Source organism: Podarcis liolepis, assembly GCF_965112155.1.
Source record: "Podarcis liolepis genome assembly, chromosome: 8".
NCBI lineage: Eukaryota > Metazoa > Chordata > Lepidosauria > Squamata > Lacertidae > Podarcis > Podarcis liolepis.
Genome location: NC_139560.1, coordinates 65,009,554 through 65,026,053, shown reverse-complemented (window position 1 = coordinate 65,026,053; position 16,500 = coordinate 65,009,554). Strand labels below are relative to the sequence as shown.

Here is a 16,500-nt window from a genome sequence, read left to right as displayed (position 1 = left end):
TCATTACTGCTGCTTCCCTGAACCAACCTGAAAAGACTTTTTGCTCTCCCTGTTGTCAATTCATTATACTCCTCACGTAAGACCTCTCATACAAATTGCTTTACCCACATTGCTGTATTAACTCCTTGGCCGCAATCTGGAGATAAGAGTTGGTGTGATGTAGAGTAGTATCAGACGAAGACCAGAGACTAGGTCACAGGCTTGGATTCCCTATTTTGCGTCCAGGTGACCTTAGGCCAGTCATCTCTCAGCCCAACCTACCTCACAGGGTGGTTATAAGGACAGGGAGGAAGGAGGAAGGAGAGAGCCTGTCAGTTTGCATTTCTTAGTGCAGAAAGTATTGATCCGATGTGTAGAGATCTTTCCTATTCTAGTTAATTCAAGAGGGTTCTGGAAGCTTCTTTTTTTTAATATGATATTTATTGAAAATTTTTTAGAATTACAAAAGAGAACAAAGCAGAAAAAGAAAAAGAAAAAACAAGAAAAAACAAACCACATCAAACAATACAAGTTCAAAAAAGAAAAATACACCACAAACACTCAAAAACAAATCCATCATTCTCAAATCCTCAACTGTCATTACCTTCTTTCTTTGATCTCCTCCTCCTCCCTTTTTTTGTATCCTGGTTGTTAATTGTCGCAGCAAATCCTTTCTATATTTCATAATATTCTGTCATTACATTACCTTAATCTATTTTAATCTTATCTTATTATAATAAACCTTAAAGCTTAAAACTTAAGTCTTATTTTTACCAACTTCTCATAACCATAATATTCTTACATAATTCTTTAAACATTTTTGCTAAAGCCAAGTAATTTCGTTCCAACAGTTTTCTAACATTCATCAATTTTATAAAACAATCCTAGTAATAAAAAGAAAATAAAAACAATCCAATCTTCATCCTGGTCCCGGGTTTTGTCAGTCCTTTTTATCACATCAATCTAGCGCATTATCCTGGCAATCTTGTATCCGAGGCCCTTAAGTCTCTTCCATGTCCCTTCCGCGGCTCTTCTTCATATTTATAGCTGTATTTTCCTTTGTTTCCTGCTCCTTTCACTCGTGGGAACTCCAGCTTAACAATGTTTTTGACCCTTCTCGACAAATCAGCCCCTTTTCCATAGTCCACACTAAACTCCATATGGTATTTAAGAACATGTTTCAAAATCCTTCCAAAATTAAGAGCCCCCACAACCCCAAACATCTCATGGCCCATTGCCAGACTTGAAAAGTCCAAACATCCCTGCATGGGGGGGGGTCTATCCAACCCCCCATTTCCAAACCAGACCAAACTTTATCTTTCCAAATCTGGCTTTTCCAAGTTCATTTGTCAAATCCTAAAGCTCATGATCCTGCTGGGCCACAGCTCCCTCCATCTCTGGCGCCCCAGATTCAGCAACATCCTCTTCCCTCATCTGTTCTGTCAGGGCATACTCCTGATTTAATTCCTGGGTGGGCTCCATATAATTTCCCACTGCCTGTTCAAAATTTCTGATCGCATCAGTCATCAAGTCCGTCTTCTCATGTAGCTGTTCCAGTAGGGCATTTGTTTTACAGAGAGCACACAACAGCTTCTGAATACATTGTCCTGCAAGGTCAGAGTCTATTCCCACGATTGTAATCAGTAACAGCTGCAAGCTGGTTACAGTTTCACAGTCTCCCTCTAGGGGGAAAACTTCTATTTGTTCTTTCTTTTAAAGACAAGTCTGACAACAAAGTTTCCTTTTTCAGATATTTTGTCAATATTTGTTCCTTTAAAATGCGAAGGGGAACAATGGAATCACTATGTTTCTCTTCTTTTAGCTATCTGTCAAAGACGTTTGTCTCTGGTCAATGAGCTTCAAAAAACGTCAGTCCTGACACCCCGCTCCAGGATCAAGACGGTGGAAAGTTACTTTATTTTGCACTCACTTCTGCAGGTTTAAACAGTCCGAAAAAAAATCCCCCCTCTTCTCCTGCTTCCGAAGGGGGTTCAACAATTTTAAATGATGAAAGTTAACCTTTTACAAGCGATTTTCTGAGCTCTAGTTTGCCATGTCTTTGCTTTAATCTATCTACAAAGAAACGGAAGGCTGACTTCCTGTTTAGACCTTCCCGTTTCAGTGCCAAATTGAAGTAAACTTTTAAGTCCAATTTTCCTTTCTGCTCGCAAGTCCTTATTTAAAGTCCAATTGTCCGAGATTTAAGTACTCACAGGTGATTATTTTAGAAGCCAAATTGTCCCAGGAAAAAGGCAGCGCTCTCCGACAACGGCTGTGCGGCTTCACTCCACGGAAGAAGCAGTTGACTCTCAGCACCGTGCCACTTCCCCCTCTTTGCTCCGGAGCCCGTTAGTGGGTTCCTTTGCGGGTTGGGGGGCGCTAAAGGTGCCCGCCGAGTCCCATGGTCACAGGCTTCATCCGCCTGTGATTTTTGAAAGGGTCCCCGCTTCGCCGTAGCGGAAAAGACCCGTTTCGCGTGGAGCTAGTCCCTCCAGATCAGAGGGAGTCCGCCATTGCCGATGGCGCCACCCCGGAAGTCTCCATGATGTTTTGAGGGTTCTGGAAGCTTCTGTGTGTGAAAGAAACAAGCAGAAAGTTCCTGATGTTTAGGTTATTCCTTCAGAGAAGCTGAGTACAGGTGGTTTAAACTGGTTCTGTTATCTCTTCTTTCAAGGTCATAAAAGTAAGGCCAAAAGGAGCCTAGGTTTCACTTTCTGATTCTATCTCTTTTCCTTCTGGTGTGGTGTTCTGTACATACATAGGGACATAGGAATTTGTTCATCCCCCCCCCGGGGGGGAAATAGTCCGGCCCCGCACAAGGTCTGAGGGACAGTGGACTGGCACCCTGCTGAAAAAGTTTGCTGATCCCTGACTTACGGGAATAGCTTTCAGCATGGTACAAACATCTAAAATGCTCAGTGCAGCCACTAAGAAAGCTGTTGCGTGTTCCTGCCTTCTCTCCTTAGCTTGCTCCCAATAAAGCTGGCTCGCTGAGAGCAAAACACGCAGTTAGTGAATGAATGTAAATGACCCAGTCACAGTTTCATATCAAGTTCACCTGGGACCCAGCTACACTTACCAATTATATTGTTATAACTGTGGTATAAACGTGCGGCACCAGATGGCGCTATAGAGCAGTGATCTGCCGCCAATGGGATTTTCCATTAAGAGCTTTTATAATGTGTTTTTCTACAGTGTTTTTTAAAATCTGTAGAGATCTAGCCCTGATCTGGAAAACCAAAAAAAGATCCAAGAGATTCACTGAACATGCAAAGAAGCAGTAGGTGGGGAAGCAGGTTTCCTCTTCCTCCCTTTCCTCCCTTCCCTTTCCTCCATGGCTCACTTATGAGTCAATTCATATTGTGAAATTATAGTTGACAAAGCCTGGACTTTTAGCGACGAGGAAAGCACTGGGAAAATGCCTTGAGAAGTGTGAGCTAACACTTGCTTTGATGCAACATCACTTGGTACTTATGCCAGGCAGGTATATTTGAGATGGCTGTTGCACATGAGCAGAGGAGCACTCATGCACAGATTAGAGCTTCATGAATAGGAGTTCGGGGATGTGGGGGAGGCTGCAGTGGGGAGGAAACCCAAAAGGTTGTTGGGTGAATACATCCCCGCCCCTGTCTCTGATGTGCACACATTGTGACCTTAAAGGGACTCCTGACCATTAGGTCCAGTCATGGCCGACTCTGGGGTTGCGGCGCTCATCTCGCTTTATTGGCCGAGGGAGCCGGCATACAGCTTCCAGGTCATGTGGCCAGAATAACTAAGCTACTTCTAGCGAACCAGAGCAGCGCACAGAAACACCGTTTACCTTCCCACCGGAGCAGTACCTATTTATCTACTTGCACTTTGACGTGCTTTCGAACTGCTAGGTGGGCAGGAGCAGGGACCGAGGAACGGGAGCTCACCCCATTGTGGGGATTTGAACTGTCAACCTTCTGATCAGCAAGCTCTAGGCTCAGTAGTTTAACCCACAGCGCCACCTGCGTCCCTTACTGTGACCTTAATTACACTTTAAATTGCTGGTGTGTACACACACTTATATGCAATGCCCTCAGGAGTACTAGGAACATGCTGTAGTGAGTTGGCAGATCATCTAGATCAGGGGTAGGCAAGCTAAGGCCCGGGGGCTGGATCTGGCCCAACTGCCTTCTAAATCCAGCCCGCTCGGTCCTGAAATCAACATGTTTTTACATGAGTAGAATGTGCCCTTTTATTTAAAATGCATCTCTGGGTTATTTGTGAGGCCTGCCTGGTGTTTTTACATGGGTAGAATGTGTGCTTTTATTTAAAATGCATCTCTGGGTTATTTGTGGGGCATAGGAATTCGTTCATTCCCCCCCCCCCCCAAAAAAAAATATAGTCCGGCCTACCACATGGTCTGAGGGACAGTGGACTGGCCCACGGCTGAAAAAGGTTGCTGACCCCTGGTCTAGATGTTGCGACACAGTTTCAGGGAGGGAGGGAAATACCCCCCCTTCACATCCATTTTCTGATTCTCCAAATAAAGTACTGATTTCTGACTTGGGGGAACAGGGAGTGACGGTGGGGGAAAGTATACAAAGGCCACTACTCAGACATCACATTAAAACTCATCACAGATGGACCCAAATTGTTTTGACAACTTATGCTGTTCTTTGCCCTCGAAGTTCTTTGCAGGTTTTTTTCAGCATTTGTCCCCGGGAAGCAATAAAGCATCTCGTGGTTCTTAAAGAGAATAATCTATACAGATGCCTGAAAGGAAACACTAGGCTCACTGTCTGAACCCAAAGTGTAATCACTCAGCCTTGTACCACACAGAAACGGGTCCTTCAAGGGCTATGATTATTGACTGCACTTTCCCAAAACAATTGAGCAGTATGAAATGGGGATTTCTTGCCTTCTATCAATTCTAGCAAATGCATTTTAATGTCCCCACAGCCACTTTTCCCCCATTCCCTTGGGATACTGCTTTATTCATTCATAATTTATAACAGGGAGGATAAGGGCATCTCCATCAGGCCAGCTGTCATAAATTAAAACTTGCTTTTTACACATTCAATATGCCATAGATAGACTCTTGCCATTGTTTGTGCATGGCATGAGAAAAGCAGGTCTCTTGTAAGTCGCAGTCCTTCATTGCACAGAAAAATAAAATGCAATGTACACAGGAGCCACAAACATATCTGTAAATGGATCTTGCACTGAAAGTTTCTCGCATGTCAGTTTACTGTTGAACTGCACCAGCACATGATTTTTGTCTCAGATCATAATTTCATTAACCAAAATATCAAAATCAATTCCACGCCAGTGGGTCTGATCCAAGTCTCTCTTAATGGCAGATTCCTTTACATGGAGAAGGGATGGACAAGGCTAAGCCCCGAAACCTGAAGCTTCGGGACTCAGCTGAATAAAGACAAGGTGGCCTTTGAGCGTGTGCAAAGTGTACACCTCTCACCACCACATAACTACAACCTTACCCCCACCCCTGCTGCAAAATGCATACTTGGATGAAGGCTTTCTAGGTCAAACAGCCCAAGCTCCGTCGGTTATGATTCACTGGGCCAAAGATTTTGGGTATTATATACAGCTGAGCGATTGGGTAAAATGATGGAAAGAAGGTTTAAAATTTACTGCATGCAATGCCCTAAAAGAAAATGTGATGAAAATGATGTATAGATGGTATATTACACCTGTTAAGTTAGCGAAAATGTATAAAGTCAGCAATAAATGCTGGAAATGTAAAGAAAAAGAGGGAATATTTTATCACATGTAGTGGGAATGTAAAAAGGTGAAATGCTTTTGGGAGATGATATATAATGAGATGAAAAAAATGTTGAAATATACATTTATAAAGAAACCAGAAGCATTTTTACTGGGCATTGTTGGGAATGATATAAATAGAAAGGAATATAAGCTTTTTTAATATGCAGTAACTGCAGCAAGAATATTATTGGCCCAAAAATGGAAGCAAGAAGAATTATCGACGATTGAAGAATGGAGGATGAAGTTAATGGACTATGCAGAATTAGATAAACTAACAGGAAGGATTCAAAACCGGCGGGACCATAAATTCACGGAAGACTGGCGTAAATTTACGGACTATTTGAAAAGTATTTGTGAAGATCAGATGACGTTCATAGGTTTGCAAGAAGTTTTGTGAGGAGTATTATTGAAAATATTGCAAAAATGGAGAAGGGGAAGGATGATTTGTTAAGAGATGTAAAGGCAATATAAAGTTAAGAAATGCATAAGAAGTGGTTAAAACGGTGAATCATCAGAGGTGCTGATGGAAGTCTAAAAAGTCGAGGTCCCCCAAGCCACCCCTAAATAATTCACAATTCACACATAATTTTTGTTTAAGGTTTTTGGCATAATTTTGGCCACAACTTTATTAAAATACATAAATGTGACTGATTGCTTAGGCATTGGTTATGACTATCTGTCCCCACGCCCGCGGACAGAACTGACTTCCGGATTCCAGTGAAAGCCAGTAAGGGAAAACAATATTGGGGAGAACATGGAGCCAGGCACCAGACCCTCATCCCCCCCCCACTTGCTCCTGGGGGCTTGTGCGGCCCTAAGCCCCATTCAGCGGTACGGACGAAAGAATGGCAAGCCCTTGGATTCCTTTAATGGAATTCCCTTGCAGCAGCAGCAGCATTGGAGGGGCAGGCACTGCCAATCGTTACCCCTCCACCAACCAATTTTTTAACCAATGCCTAACCGTAACCTTACAAGTTGTGACGATTTGCTACGCAGTAGGCAAAAACCAAATGGCACCAGCCAATCAGCCAAATGGACAAAATTGCTACTAGGCCCCTGCCCCAAAAGCAGACGACTCCATGACAGGCATAGCAAGGTCAACACAATAGCCCTAGATTAGGGAGGGTGGGCGGGTGATCTGATGCACGCAGCAAAAGAGCCCAGTCAGTGCTGCGTGACTTGATTTTATAACCTTTGGTCCATCCCCCTAAATGGCAACACCAACATTTGCCCAGTAACCCAACTGCCCAATCACTGCAAATAGTCATCCATACTAACCCGCCCAGCAACAGAGGGGTGGCCTGTCAGACCCCACCGCAACACGTGTTCTCTATGAAGGAGAACACGCTTTCTAAAATCCACAGGACACATGAGACCATTTGCTTTTACTGCTCAGTTGCTGTTTGGACTTGCTCAGTCTCTCCTATATTGAACCCTGCTCCTTTAAACATGCCTACATTTCATTGGATCCCAGGATGGGGCACCCACCAGCCCTTCCATTCTGAACAGCAGAGAGGTGCAAAGAAGATGATAGGTGTGTTCCCCGCCCCTTGACGGTGGGCTCTCAAGGGTTAGGGTTAAGTGACTCTCAAGGAGCTCTCTAGATTTGCAGTCGCAGTCCAGAGCTCTTTTGACATCAGTGTGGATAATAGTATGTGTAGTAAAGATGTGGGTAATAGTATGAATCAAGCATTTAATTATGAGAACATATTTAAAAGCTCGTGCTTACTTCAGCTGCTCTCCACTATTTCTCTGAATATCTTGCAAGTTTTCGGCAAAATTGTTAAGATCGTTCCCACTACAGTAGTAATCGCCGCGTCCTACAAAGATCCAAAAGTAATATTTAAAATGTACGGTATGCAGTGTGCTGATTCATCAGGGTGGTAAACATAATAGAAATAACAAAGACATGAACAAAAAAAACAAAACAAAAAACATTGCTGAGGTTGCAATCCAAATCTAATTAACCAGGAACCTTTTTTTATTATATGACTAGATGACCCTTGTGGTTCCGTCCAACTCTATGATTCTATATCTTAGAAAGAGAGGCTACAAGGTGCACTGCAACTTCATATACAGTGGTACCTCAAGTTAAGAAGTTAATTCGTACTGGAGGTCCGTTCTTAACCTGAAACTGTTCTTAACCTGAAGCACCACCATAGCTAACGGGGCCTCCTGCTGCCACCATGCCACCACCGCACAATTTCTGTTCTCATCCTGAAGCAAAGTTCTTAACCCGAGGTACTATTTCTGGGTTAGCGGAGTCTGTAACCTGAAGCGTCTGTCACCTGAAGCGTCTGTAACCCGAGGTAGCACTGTACAGTAAGCCCACAACTATGTGAAGGTTCAGTTCCTGGGAACTTTGTACAAACACAAAAAAAGTGCAAAGCCAGGAAGTCCCTTTTAACAACCTGTAAAAAAACCACAACCCAAAACACAACAGCATTCCGCAGCTCAGAGCACCTTCCTCTCACTCTCAGACCTCCACTGCTTGCTCTTTATGCGCTAGCTAGGCCCTGTGTCACTCTCTGCCTCTCTGACAACACACAAACTCTCTCTCAGGGTGAGTGCAATGACTGAAGGGATTGCAAACTGTTGTTTCCTCCTCTCTTGCCTCCTTCTGACAGTTTTTTCTACCAAGTATTTTTATTCCCGTTCCCCCCATGTTCTTCCAATCTATTTGTATCTTTTTCGATCGCCTGGGTAAGGTTGGGATCACATAAGAAAAGTGAGTGTAAGTTGCAGGCTTGCTGTACTACTGAGCACAATATAGAGAAAATATTAATAAGATATACACCCAGTTCAACATCAGAAAGAAGTGACTAGATGGGTGGCCTTGAGCAAAACAATATGTTACAAATGAAATTTGTCCTTTGGTCTCCAATGGCAATTGCTTATCATTTATTCTTGATTTTATTTCTATTAACATTTTAAAATGATGGTTGCAATGGCTTTGTATCCTTGTATTCACTGCATTCTAGATTTCAAATAAATATATTTCGGAGCAAACGAATGTTCAGGTCCAACTTTTACATCAAGGCACATCTGCTAGTCTACGTGTGTTTATTTAGCAGCCCATTTCATGCTATTCAATGAGCATTATTCCCAAGTAGGGAAAGGGGAGGAACAGAATTGCATTTAAAGGCTAACCTACCTGATTTGCACTTTCTGAAATAATATGAGAACCTTTCCTGAATTTTGCAATGCTGTTTGCCATCCAATTGCTTAGTACAAATGCACATGTTTGCATTTTTATGTTGAGATCCAGAGTTATTGGGATATTTCACTGAAATGCTCTCTATGTGGCGCTACTCTTGAGGTTGACCCAGAAGCTGTAGCAGGTGCGACGTGTGGTGGCTCAACTGCTCACGGAATGTTTTCATCATATTACACCACTGCTGAAATATCTGCCATGGCTGCCAATTAGCTACTGGTAACAACACCACTACACCCAAAATGCTGGTCCCTACACAGCTTGGGATCAGGATACCTAAAAGATTGTCTCATTTCCTATATACCTCATCAATCACTTTGTTCTACAGGAGAGGGCATGCTGCAGGTAAAATTGTATCAGGAGGGTCGTTCCTCACAATGTTGTAACTGGGCCTTTACTGTGGTGGCCCCTAATTCTTTGGAACTCCATCTCATTACACATCAAACAGGTACCAACTTTATTATCTTTTCAAGTCCTGTTAAAGAATTCCTCTTTCAGTAAGTCTTCCAAGAGGAGATTTCTATTCCAGTCAGTATCTGAATTTATTTGAAATTGTTTTATATGTGTGTAGTGTTTAGATTAGGACCTGGGAGACCAGAGTTCAAATCTCCACTGGGTGACCTTGGGCCAGTCACTCACTCCCAGCCTAACCTACCTCACAGGGTTATTGTGTGGATGAATTGGAGGGGAGGAGATACAAGTATGTGACCTTGAGCTCCTTGGAGCAAAGGCTGAATATAAATGTAATTTTAAAAATGGTTTTAACTGTTCTTGTATGTGCAATATGTTTTGTATATGATTTTTATTCAGAAATTAATTCTTATCATCATCATCATTATTCCCTTGTAAACTGTTTTGTGAGGGTAATATACCTTGTAAGGTAGGAAATACATGTCAATAAATAACAGGAAATGGAAGTATTGCCCCTCTTCCACAAAGAAATCGCAATGTCTTGGGAGCTTTTAGCATGCGATACTTGCAGGCGTTTCTCCACCGCCATAATAATTGGAAACACATTCTTTTTCAAGCCCAATATTTTACAGGAATTCTGTATTTCTTCCTCCCTCGGTGGATAAATTTCAGGCTCTGTGGACCAATTGAAGCTCAAAAGTTTTCTAGAGGAAGAGGAACCTTTTGTTCTGCCAGACAGATTCTTTCTAACAATTTCCACCCACAGGAGAGAAGGTTTGGCCGCTGCTTTATTAACACCACTCTCAGAACTTCCACGATAAAAATACCTGTTATTACAGTCAGTGTGGAATCATCCTTGGCAGCTTCTTCAAGTGCTCACGTAATTTCACCATACATCTGTGGGAAAAGAGAAGGGGGGGAGGAGGAAACTGAGAGTACGGGGAAGACAGCATTTCACTCACGCTATCTAAATATTGTAGAGATAACATGGCAAACCAACTATCAAATCCTGAAGAATCTCTACCGGGATTATTTTACTCCTCTGTTCTCTGTTTTGTGCCTACAGCATGGAGATGAGTTGATTTTGGTTTAATTATTATGAGTTGGCCCCAAAGAATGTAAGGGTGGTATGCATCTAGGTTTCAGTCAGAGCAGAGCCACGAAATGAACATGCAGCAATTGGAGGAAACCACACATAAAGATATGCAGGTTAAGTATACATGTGGTCTAAACCACTGAACCTCTTGGGCTTGCCGATCAGAAGGTCAGCAGTTTGAATCCCCGCAATGGGTTGAGCTCCCATTGCTCTGTTCCAGCTCTTGCCAACCTAGCAGTTCGAAAGCATGCAGGTGCAAGTAGATAAATAGGTACCACTGCGGGAGGAAGGTAAACAGCGTTTCCGTGCGCTCTGGTTTCCATCACGGTGTTCTGTTGCACCAGAAGCAGTTTAGTCATGCTGGCCACATGACCTAGAAAGCTGTCTGTGGGCAAATGCCAGCTCCCTTGGCCTAAAAAGCGAAATGAGCGCCGCAACCCTACAGTCACTTTTGACTGGACTTAACCATCCAGGGGTCCTATACCGCTTTACCTTATCCTTGAAGAAAAGAGATGCTATTGGTGGAATATGTGAGGGAAGGCTCCAGACCACTGCCCTGTGTGCTTTGTGCCAGGTGGCAGGCAATTTCTCACAATGCTAGAGTACCTGACATTGTGTTGCTCTGGAGAATGGTAGAAAATTAAAATGGTGGTTGATAGCCACCCGTATGAGGTCTTCAGGGGCATTGTGGGAAATTTAAAACAATCACTCATAGCCACCCACCAACTGCTGCTGCCGCCAGGTAAATCAATCCCCACAGATGCAGGAGGGGCCCCATAAATCGATCCTATCAAAAGAAGGCGCCTTACAGCTCCCACTTAGGGATTTTTACACTAGCAGCAGTTATAGACTTCCATGGGGTTAAGACTTCAATCATTTCCATGCTTCATAAGCCAGTCCTTTTAGAATATGGAGCATGACTGAAACACTCTTGACTCAAAGCAGAATAGACTAAATGTGCTAAGAGAGCTCAGTTTCAGTGGGTAATTTGCTCATTTTGGGGATTGCTTCTTAGCCAACAAATGAAAACAAGGGCAAGCCTGGAAGCTTGGCATTCCTCTCCTTAATCATTTGTGAATCTGAGCCAACCATGAAATATTACAGAGAGAATCACGAGAGGCCCACTCCTTTAAACATAATTTTAGGAGCCTGGGACGGTACATAAATTACCACTACAACCAATAATTTAGCATAATAAGGCCATTTTAGTTGACATGGAATACACATCAGATTCCAGTTGATGCAGAGTCATCAGAACGTTGGCTGGCAGTGAAGAAAAAAAAAGAATTATGTAAAGAATTTATATGAAACTGCATCTCTAACAAACTGCAACTGCCCAAATATGTGTACCAAAGGACAGTGGCATGACCCATTTGAAGCCCACATATTTGAAATGAAGGACAGGATTTCCTGCATTAAAATCTCTGGAATGACTGCATTGAAATTAGCCTATGATCCATCTATTTTACAGGTTATTACTGCCCTTAGTCAGACCCTGTGCAGCCAGTTTTGAAATTAATGTGCCCTTAAGTGCCATTAGAAATGGGTAACTGCCAGCTTGTGTAATACTTATATAAGTGCACTAAGATTTACACACAAGGACTTCTTACAGCCTCTGCAGGAATGGGGTCCCTGAAAGTGGAAGCAACCAGCCTTTTCACAAAAGAATTGTGATACAGTTTTAAATCAGAAGTCAGGGAGGCCATTTTTCTCTGGATCATTGGTTTTCTTCCAGTGACAAAGCTATCCTCTGATTTCTCTTGGTTCATATGCTTTCTTAGTTCTATAAATGTATTTCCTTTTACTGATGAAGGAGTGCAGCAGTTCTTACTCAGCCCTTTTCACTGAAAAAATATTTCCCCATTTCCTATTTCTGTATTTCTATCAATGATTCACCTTCTGTGGTCTCTGTTGAGTTGAATATTTTGTGACTCAGCCCTACACCCCAGTAATGTAGACTGACAACTGACCTGCTGGATTTTGGTTTGCACTGATTGTTTTGATATTCCTGTTTGTTTTCCTTGCTTTCTTTCCCCTGAAAATTTCAACAAAGACAATTTTGAAGCAAAACATTTTGCCTTTGATTTGGATTGTGGAGCCTTCTCTGATCCTGCTAGCTCTCCAGTTTGCCGTAGGCAATTTATATAAGAGCAAATGCAATCATAGTAATCCTGATTGGTCAATAATAAGCAAGTGATTAGCTCTCACGTATTCCTGGCATGTGAATCAGAAGTGAAATAAAATGAGTCAAAGAGATATTCTCACTGGCTCATACTGATTTAGGGGGGTGAGTTATGCATTGACAAGAAAGAGAGAGAGAGAGCACAGATTTGTGTAAGATGTGCACATGCTATTTTATATGTATAGTTGCATATTTAAGGGCCCTCCAGATGTCATTTTATGGTACAATCATGGCTATTTTCACTCATGATGGAAACAGGGCTGTTATGTGCAACCCACCTTCAGGTGCCAAGCGGAAACATTCCTCTTCAACCCGGCATATAAAATAGTCTCCATTTACAGGCTACTGATTTATAAGTAAATTGGTTACCACCAAAAATCATTCTCATGTCATTTGGCTTCCATGGTGGAATCTACACACATATTTTAAAAAATGCTGTGAAAATGCTTTTAAAAAAACAATCAAAAACGTTTTGATAAATTACATTGAATTTTGCATAGCTCGCTGTTGCCATCTAGTGTCACATTTGTATATTGCACTTTACAACACATTTAAAACGTTTTATTTGCAGCTGTGTAGCTGAGTCCCATGTAACACCAGTACCATACAACAGTGCCAATAACCTGAGTCACTCCAATCACAGGGGTACTTCCTTACACCACAAAACTATACTTCCCTTGGGACACACACATTGGTGCAGGACAGCTCCTGCTAAACTGCTGCCCTCCAGCTGCTTAGAACTGCATCGGCTGGCTATCTGTTCTGGCCAGCACTCTGCTGGCTCAGACTGTTGGGAATTGTAGTCCAAAACAGCTAGCGGGCACCATGTTGGTGAAGGCTGGTTCAGGATGCAACCGTGCATTGATCCAATGTGATCAACATATTCATGGAAGTTGGGGAACAATCTGTCAAGTAGCCAAAAAGAACTGCTACATTTTTTGGCTATTGAGTTACCGCACTAACCTAAACTGGACCTGCGTTATGTGCTCAGAGCTTAAAATGCAGACTAGCCTACAACAACCTGCAATGGTTGTTCAGGGACACTTGGCTAAATCATCCAGGGTCTTAATAACAAATGTTTACTTAGTCATTTATCTTGACATGAAACGGTGATAAACCAAGACCCGTGTCATTTCCCCAGGAGTATTTTCCTTAAGTCTCAGTTGGCTTCAGCCTTTAATTAACCCCTTGATCATATTAAAAATCAGAGGCTGAAACCCTAGAGGATTCTCGTTTCATGATAATAGCTCATATTATGATGCCTGGAGAGATGCAATTTGCAAGAAAAGGGCCCAAAACAACATTTGCTTTGAAGAACATTTTGATTAAAGGGCCATGAAGTATATCACATCTCGGGGGAGAACATTATCTTCTAGATAAGGGATGCGTTGAGTCTTTATTGACCGCATTTTGTCTGCCTTGGCTAATTTAAACCAGAACAAATAGCCTGTTGTTAATTTCAAATTCTGGAAGGCACACAGTGTTACCACCATTTGACACATAATGTAAATACCACAGGAGCCTGTCATTTAGAAGCTATCTTCGTGTACTCACCACAAGGTTGATAGCATTTGTTTTTGTCTGGGCGATTCAAGATTATCTTTGTGATCTTGTACTCTGTAGTGACCAGAAGGGTTTCGTATTTGCCTTTACTTTGAGCAGAAGATCCCATTTCCTTACTGGGAGAGTCACAAGTGGCCAGGCTCAACTGAGAATCCACATACGAGAGGCCAGCTCCGATCTGTAGTCAGCAAAACATGATATGATTCAAAAGCCCAATAATACAAAGCAGAATTACCTCCTCCGGACACATGGCTGCATTACATCCATATTCCACTTTTCTCTCTTCAAGAAGGGACACACAAAAAATGGAAAGTAATTATTTACTAGCAGATTTTAGCCCTGTTCATGTGTGTAGAGCATTTACATGTATCAACAGAAGAAAGGTTGCATCTCTAGCTCCACCCTTGAAATTGGGTCTCTCAGCTGCCACTGCCCTGACTTTGATGTATTGAGAACCGAGATCTGAAAGAGGAACTACTCAACTGAGCCACTGTTGACACACACTGTTTCCTTTTCAAGCCTCCCTGCTCAATATGCAAAGGTGAGATGAAGTGAAATGAAGGCGGGAAATGGCGCGATAGCATGGGCGAATCTGTCAATTTCAGTTTCTCTTGGTTCTGCATTTTTGCAATCTTAAATACATCTCTCCACATTTCCACATCCGTCTGCCATTTCTAAAGAAAGTCCTCATGGCAGTTCTGTGGGATAACCAGACTAATGGAGCCAGCATGCTTGAGTTTAATTAATGCATGAAAGGGTTAAAACCATAGAGTAAGCTTTCAAATAAATAATATAGAATGAGGAGATAATATTTAAAACATAATGGATATAGAATGTGCATACAATATATGCACAAACTCTACTACCTCTTTTTGCCTGATGAATGTTAAGGGCCATACAACAGTGATTTAAAAACAGTGCATCTCTACTGGATTATGTTTACCTGCAAAGAAACCAGAAATGGCTACCTTTTTTTGCCGAAACAGGCTAAAGTATCCTGGAGATTCAAGCAAATATATATAGTTGGCTATATTTAAATTGAGGTATAAAAGTGACGTATCTATTTTTAGTTATTTTAAATATTTCTATGTTGCTTTTTATGGAAGGGAAGAACTATACCCAGGTAGCTTGACACTCCTTCCTAAAAGCGTGTTGCACATTTTATCATTTACAAAGTCAAAATGGGGTCTTCCCAGGGACTGCAGATAGGTTATTCAGAAACGACAAGATCGTCATCCATTTTGAAGAACACGCATATACAGGCAGCCCCATTGCACTGCTCCGGGGAAAAATGGCTGCATATTGCAACAAAGCTAGCTATTATCAGTGTTTACCTCGGCACTCATCAAAGGCATGATTCTCAGCCGGTTAAGAACATCGTCATCCATTTGCAAAGCTAAGCATCGTCCGGTTTGGTTTAAAATTGGATAGGGGACCTTGGGGTCCCTACCAACTCTAGTATTATTATATTAAGGTTTGATAAAATTGGTTCAACTCCATGGTCATAATAACAAGGATTAAAAACTTTTGTACAGTAAATCATGTACTAGCCCAGAATTATACATTTCCAGTGCAGCTTACAATCAACTGCCAAAGGACCACTGAACCACCTAAGGGAATCTTTTTTCTTTTTGTTTCTAATTTGGCCAACAAGATAAAATTATATGGGAATTTGGTGTCAATCACTCATGAGTCGTTTTGCAATGTCTGTGGATTGGGGGTAAACATGAGTGGCGGACCTGTATCTTTATACTCGCATAGGCATATACTTTGTTCGTAAATACTGTTGATGTTATGTACTGAAGTTCTCACCCTGGCCCAGCAGGGGGGTACTGTAGATAGTTTTCACTCAGGTCCACATATGCAAATAAGGGATTGAAAGTGACATTCAGTGATTGGATAGTTACAGAAAATGGTTACTGTTGCGTTCTAGTGGAGCTCTATATAAGCAGGCTGGCTGAACCCTTCAGTTCAGTTCTGTTCTGGCCTCTGAGTAAACAAGAGCTGTTTTGAAGAATTGCTGTGTCGTCTGATATGTTCACCCACAACATAACAGTTGATATCTTGACTGCTGCCCTGCAAGGGTTGATATAATAAATCTCCCACATTGGTTGTATGGAGAAACAGCCGTAGGGTAGTAAGAGGTTATAGGTTTCTAGGCATAGTAGTTTTCACCTTCAAAGTACTTTATGAGAATTAACTCATCAGTCCCCTCACCTCCACAACTCTCCAATGTAGAAGGTAATTCTGAAATAGTCAGATTCATTTTTGACTTCTTTAATACAGCAGCTTAGGGAAAAG

At 42.1% G+C, this 16,500-nt stretch overlaps 1 pseudogene across 1 annotated transcript in view; it reads right to left on the bottom strand.

The window, feature by feature from the left end:
* Positions 1-15,587, bottom strand: part of LOC310713817 (enoyl-CoA delta isomerase 2-like) — a 45,146-nt pseudogene extending 29,559 nt beyond the window's left edge. Inside the window, exons 1-4 of the transcript XR_014530106.1 lie at positions 15,534-15,587; positions 14,191-14,377; positions 10,186-10,255; positions 7,463-7,553 (exon numbers count right to left, since the gene is read on the bottom strand). The product of XR_014530106.1 is annotated as an enoyl-CoA delta isomerase 2-like (transcript). The remainder of the gene's footprint in view (positions 1-7,462; positions 7,554-10,185; positions 10,256-14,190; positions 14,378-15,533) is intronic.
* Between the last annotated feature and the right edge of the window lie 913 nt (positions 15,588-16,500).